Source organism: Balaenoptera physalus, assembly GCF_965194825.1.
Source record: "Balaenoptera physalus genome assembly, chromosome: 1".
Taxonomy (NCBI): Eukaryota; Metazoa; Chordata; class Mammalia; order Artiodactyla; family Balaenopteridae; genus Balaenoptera; species Balaenoptera physalus.
The window spans coordinates 153649282-153656341 of NC_138882.1; the positions used below are offsets into that span (position 1 = coordinate 153649282).

The following is a 7060-nucleotide window of genomic DNA, read 5'->3' on the forward strand; positions in this document are numbered from 1 at the left end:
TTAAAATATTATATATATATTTATTTATTTTAATCAAGTTATATATGACATACAATAATATATTAGTTTCAGGTATAAAACAGTGATTCAATATTTTTATACATTATGAAATAATCGCCACAATAAGCCCAGTTACCATCTGTCACCATGCAAAGTTGTTACAACATTATTACCTATATTCCCTATGTGTACATTACGTACTGTGACTTATTTATTTTATAGCTGGAATTTTGTACCTCTTAATCTCCTTCACCTATTTCACCCATCCTTCCACTCCCTTCCCATCTGGCAACCACCAGTTTTTCCTCTGTATCTATGAGTCTTTCTATTTTGTTTTGTTTGTTCATCTGTTTCATTTTTTAGATTCCACAAATGAGTGAAATCATACAGTATCTGTCTTTCTCTGACTTATTTCACTAAACATAATACCCTCTAGGTCCATCCATATTGTCATAAACGGCAAGATTTCATTCTTTTTTATGGCTGAGTAGTATTCCATTATATATATATATATGCATGCCATATCTTTTTTACCTATTCATCTATTGATGGGCACTTAAGTTGCTCCTATATCTTCGCTATTGTAAATAATGCTTCAGTGAACACTGCGGTGCATGTATCTTTTTGAATTGGCATTTTTGTTTTCTTCAGATATATACCCTGGAGTGGAATTGCTGGATCATATGGTAGTTCTTTTCTTCGTTTTTCGAGAATCCTCCACTCTGTATTCCATAGTGGTTACTCCAAGTTACACTCCTACCAACCTTGCACGAGGGTGCCCTTTTCTCCACATCCTCAACAACACTTGTTATTTCTTGTCCTTTTGATAACAGCCATTCTGATAGGTGTGAGGTGGTATCTCATTGTGGTTTTGATTTGCATTTCCTGGATGATTAGTTATGTTTACCACCTTTTCAGGTGCTTGTTGGCCTTCTGTATGTCTCCTTTGAAAAATGCCTATTCAGGTCTTCTGCCCATTTTTTAATCAAATTGTTTGGGCTTTTTTGATATTGAGTTGCATGAGCTCTTTGCATATCAACCCCTTATGGGACATATCTTTTGAAAATATCTTCTCCCATTCATTAGGTTGCCTTTTCACTTTGTTGGTGGTTTCCTTTGATATGCAAAAGCTTTTTCGTTTGATGTAGTCCCACTTGTTTATTTTTGCTTTTGTTTCCCTTGCCTAAGGAAACATATCCAAAAAAAATATTGCTAAGACTGATGTCAAAGAGTGTACCATCTATATTTTTTTCTAGGACTTTTATGGTTTCAGGTCTTACATTTAAGTCTTCAATTCATTTGAGTTCATTTTTGTATATGGAATCAGGTAATTTTTGAAGCATCCTTAGTGTTTCCTTTAAATCTGTCTTGAAATGACCATAAGATTTGCTTCATGGAAAGGATTAACCAGCTTCTTGGTCTAAGGCTACCAGGATCATTTGTCTAAGGCTAGAAAGGTACCAACATGATGTAAACTGTAAGGAGAGAAGGAGAAGATGCAGGCTTTTCCTGGCAGCTGGTAGCTAAAACTCAAATAATTCTTAGAAAATGACACAATGGCAGCTTTTCTTGTCTTTTTCTTTCCTCGTTGGTGAAGAAAGACATTCCCACTCTTGAAATTTCCTTATAACCCAGACAAGTTCATGGAAAGCTTGATCTACGTTCATCCTAATCTTTGCTGACACCTCCACAGTATGTTACCTTAAGTTGTGGGCTAACTGCTATTCTTCCTATGTTACCTGTCTATAATGATCCAGGTCTGCTTTATTACCAATTAAAATCATTGGAACTCATCATGATCCTTTACTCTGAGAGTCTGTCTTTGAAACTTACAGATTTCTTCAAAACTGCCTCTATGCATGTCTGAAAAGAGCAATAGGAAACCCTCATCGGTTCTCAGGAGCTGTTCTCTTATAGCTCCAAACTTCTTGTCCTCTTGTATCCAGAATATCTAGCTGGGCTGCTCTGTCATCTATCACACATACACAAAGCAGATGGTTGGCTCACAATCTGTTACAAAATAGGACTGTATGAATTGGATGGGGAGCGCCAACTTGCCCAAGCCACCCCACCAACCACCACCAACTGGTACTTCTGGCCAGAGCCGTTAGGTCAGTGGGCCACCACCACCAGGATGTCCAGAGTCCAGCCTGGCCACTGAGCTGCCGCCTGACCTAGGTCTAGCTCTGGGGACGTGTGTGGCCCGCAGGTGTCCAGGGTCTGGTGGCATCGCAGCACTCCTGGGGCTGGCCGGTCAGGCCCAAGGGGTGGAGAAGCAGGGTGACCTCAGGGGCCAGGAGCGTCAGAGGCCAGGGTCTCGCTCCTCTACACCTCTCTGTAGCACCCGCCCACAACTAATTTTAATATATGTGTGATGAACAGATAATAATAGAGTTAACAATAATAACAACAACTGAATTCAGTACTAGATAAAATGTCAGTACAAAGGAAGAAGGAATTGACTGTGCCAGATGCAGGGAGTGGTTATTGAAGTCTTCATAAAGGATACAGAGAGCTGTCCCTTTCTTTTTCCCATTGAGATATAATTGACATATTACATTGTGTAATATTAAGGTGTACAACATGTTGACTTGATACACTTCTATATTGCAAAATGATTACCACCATGGCATTAGCTAATACCTCTGTCATCTCACATACTACCATTTCTTTTTTTAAAAAATTTATTTATTTTTGGCTGTGTTGGGTCTTCGTTGCTGCACACGGGCTTTCTCTCCTTGCGGGGAGTGGGGGCTACTCTTTGTTGCGGTGAGCGGGCTTCTCATTGCTGTGGCTTTTCCTGTTGTGGAGCTTGGGCTCTAGGTGTGCAGGCTTCAGTAGTTGTGGCACTTGGATTTCAGTAGTTGTGACTCACAGGCTCTAGAGTGCAGGCTCAGTAGTTGTGGCGCACAGGCTTAGTTGCTCCGCGGCATGTGGGATCTTCCCGGACCAGGTATCGAACCCGTGTCCCCTGCATTGGCAGGCGGATTCTTAACCACTGAACCACCAGGGGAGTCGCTACCATTTCTTTTTTATGGTGAGAATGTTGACGATCTCTCTTAGCAACTTTCAAGTATATAATACAAATTATTAACTATAATCACCATGCTGTACATTAGATCCCCAAAACTTATTCTTCTTGTAACTGGAAGTTTTTACCCTCTGACCACAGAGAGCTATATTTTAAAGGCTAAAGGAGTGGGGAGTAAAATAAACATAGGTGCATGAAACAGCCTGATGAATTCCAGGACTGCTTAGCATGACAGGAACCTAGAGTTTAAGAATGGGATTAGTGTCAGGTGGAAGCAATTGAGGGGTTTTAAGTGAGGAGAGATAATGTTAGATTTGCATTTATGAAATATCACTCTGGCTTTATAAGGAAGAAGATAGATTTGAGGAATGCAAAACCAGAGTTAGGAGGGACTTACACTTTTAGCCATGAGGTAGTAACAGGGACTAGATTTACCTTTCCACTTAACTAGAAAACCAGACAAAATATGTGAAACAATGTTTCAGACATTGGGCAACAGGCCTTGCAAGACCCTGAACCCTGAGAAATGGGAAATTAATGAAGCAAACCCCTTGATTGCCTCAACTTATTCCCTGGAGGAAGTTTCTACACTGCAGTGGAGGGAAGGGAAATTCAGAGTCTGGTGGTCTTGCTGAGTTGAAGAGATAGATACTGGAGTTTCTGGAGGTGAAGGCAGCTATTATTAGCCAAGCAGAGTGCCAGAGAGGAGGGAACTGCACAAAGAAAGAACTTTGGTGATCTGCAGAGGGTTCCCCCGAGTCCTTTTTTTTTTTTTAATTTTATTTATTTATTTATTTATTTATGGCTGTGTTTGGTCTTCGTTTCTGTGCGAGGGCTTTCTCCAGTTGCGGCAAGCGGGGGTCACTCTTCATCGCGGTGCGCGGGCCTCTCACCATCGCGGCCTCTCCTGTTGTGGAGCACAGGCTCCAGATGCGCAGGCTCAGTAATTGTGGCTCACGGGCCCAGTTGCTCCGCGGCATGTGGGATCTTCCTGGACCAGGGCTCGAACCCGTGCCCCCTGCACTGGCAGGCAGACTCTCAACCACTGCGCCACCAGGGAAGCCCCTGAGTCCTTTTGATGAGCATTAATTTGTGAATGCAAATGAGGACACTATCTGAGGCTGGGGAAAGTCTGTTAGAAAGCAGTAGGCCAAACAATTCCCACATTCACCTAGGGCTGGGAATATTTTGTGTGCAAAGCTGGAGTGGGGAGGCATCATAATACACAAGGCATCAGATAGAGTTCTCAGAAGAGGAATGTCTTAGTTGTGGAGCTTTATTAGGACTAGAGTAAAGGCTCATCTGGATGCAACCTAGTAAATCTTTTTTTTTTTTTTTTTGAGAAAGTATCAATATTTGTTTACTCTGGGAATTCAAATATGACTTTTTATTATAATTTTTATGGTACTTTTCTGTATTTTAAAATACAAAAACAAGCAAACCAGGTAAGATTGTTTTTCCCAAAGAACACAAGTTTATCTTTTTTATTTTTTTAAATCTATAGGCTGCTGATGAAGATATTATCATGATATTCAATGAGCATCTAACAGTTTCTTGAAGCCATAGAATTTAATGGAACAGCTTTGGGAGATGTTTTGTTTTGTTTCCAGCTTTATTGAATTGAATATATTATATATAATATATACATCATATACATGTAATATATATTAAATATCATATTCAAATATAATAGAATATATTATAATTGATTAATTATTGAATATAATTATTGAAAACAATTTTATTATAATAAAATTGCATGTATTTAACAAACAGCTTATGGAGCTCAATATCAAAAAAACAAGCACTCCCAATTAAAAAATGGGCGGAAGACCTAAATAGACATTTCACCAAAGAAGACATACAGATGGGGGCTTCCCTGGTGGCGCAGTGGTTAAGAATCTGCCTGCCAATGCAGGGGACACGGGTTCGAGCCCTGGTCTGGGAAGATCCCACATGCCGCGGAGCAACTGAGCCCGTGAGCCACAACTACTGAGCCTGTGCGTCTGGAGCCTGTGCTCCGCAACAAGAGAGGCCGCGACAGTGAGAGGCCCGCGCACCGCGATGAAGAGTGGCCCCCGCTCGCCACAGCTGGAGAAAGCCCTCACGCAGAAACGAAGACCCAACACAACCAAAAATAAATAAATAAATAAAGAAGACATACAGATGGCCAAGAGGCACATGAAAACATGCCCAACATCACTAATTATTAGAGAAATGAAAATCAAAACTATAATGAGGTATCACCTAACACCGGTCAGAATGGCCATTATCAAAAAATCTAGAAACAATAAATGCTGGAAAGGGTGTGGTGAAAAGGGAACCCTCCTGCACTGTTGGTGGGAATGTAAATTGATACAACCACTATGGAGAACAGTATGGAGGTTCCTTAAAAAATTAAAAGTAGAACTACCATATGACCCAGCAATCCCACTACTGGGCATATACCCTGAGAAAACCATAATTCAAAAAGAGAGACATGTACCACAATGTTCATTGCAGCACTATTTACAATAGCCAGGACATGGAAACAACCTAAATGTCCATTGACAGATGAATGGATAAAGTAGATGTGGCACATATATACAATGGACTATTACTCAGCCATAAAAAGAAACGAAACTGAGTTATTTGCAGGGAGATGGATGGACCTAGAGTCTGTCATACAGAGTGAAGTAAGTCAGAAAGAGAAAAACAAATACCATATGCTAACACATATATATGGAATCTAAAAAAAAATACTGGTACTGATGAACCTAGTGGCAGGGCAGGAATAAAGACGTAGACATAGAGAATGGACTTGAGGACACGGGGTGGGGAGGGGGAAGCTGGGGTGAAGTGAGAGTAGCATCGACATATATACACTACCAAATGTAAAATAGCTAGTGGGAAGCAGCAGCATAGCACAGGGAGATCAGCTCGGTGCTTTGTGACTGCCTAGAGGGGTGGGAGGGAGGCTCAAGAGGGAGGGTATATGGGGATATATGTATGCATATGGCTAATTCACTTTGTTGTACAACAGAAACTAACACAGTATTGTGAAGCAATTATACTCCAATAAAGATCTATTAGAAAACTGTATGTATTTAAAGTCTATATGATAGATTTGACATATAAATATTCATACATTGTGAAATGTTTACCACAATTAATTTAATCAACGTGTCCATCACCTTAATAGTTACCCTTTTTTGAGTGTGTATGGTGAGAAAGCTTAAGATCTTCTCTCTTAGCAAATTTCAAGTATACAACACAGTATTATTAACTATAGTCACCATGCTGTACATTAGATTTTTAGAGCTTATTCACCTTATAGCTGAAAGTTTGTACCCTTTGACCAACATCTCGCCATTTCCCCAATCCTTGGCAACTGCCATTCTACTCTCTCTTTCTATAAATGTGACTTTTTTTCTTTAGAGTCCAAGTATAAGTGATACCACATAGTAATTGGATTTCTCTACCTGGCTTATTTCACTTAGCATAATGGCCTCCAGGTTCATCCATGTTGTGGCAAATGGCAAGATTTTCTTATTTTTTGTAACTGAATAATATTGCATTATTGTGTGTATATATATGTATATATACACCATATATATGGTGTATATATATGTATATATACACCATATTTTCTTTGTCCATTCATTCATTAGTGGGTACTTAGGTTGTTTCCATATCTTGGCTATTGTAAATAATGCTGCAGTGAACATGGAGGCACAGATAGCTCTTCAAGACATTTATTTTTGGATATATATCCAGAATTGGGATTGTTGGATTATGCGGTAGTTCTATTTTTAATTTTTTGAGGAAACTACATGCTGTTTTCCATAATGGCTGTAATAATTTACATTATTATTACTCCACCAACAGTGCACGAGTTCTCTATTCTCCATATCTTCACCAACATTTGTTCTGTGCTGTCTTTTTGATAATAGCCCTTCTAACAGGAGTGAGGTGATATCTCACTGTGGTTTTCACTTGCATTTTCCTGATGATTAGTGATGCTGAGCATCTTTTCATGTACCATTGGCC

The 7060-nt window shown here is 39.7% G+C and overlaps 1 pseudogene across 1 annotated transcript; it reads right to left on the reverse strand.

Annotated features, from left to right (window-relative positions):
* Positions 1-505: 505 nt before the first annotated feature.
* Positions 506-2109, reverse strand: LOC309657240 (ras-related protein R-Ras2 pseudogene; annotated as a pseudogene). The gene has a single exon. The product of its transcript is annotated as a ras-related protein R-Ras2 pseudogene (transcript).
* Positions 2110-7060: the final 4951 nt, after the last annotated feature.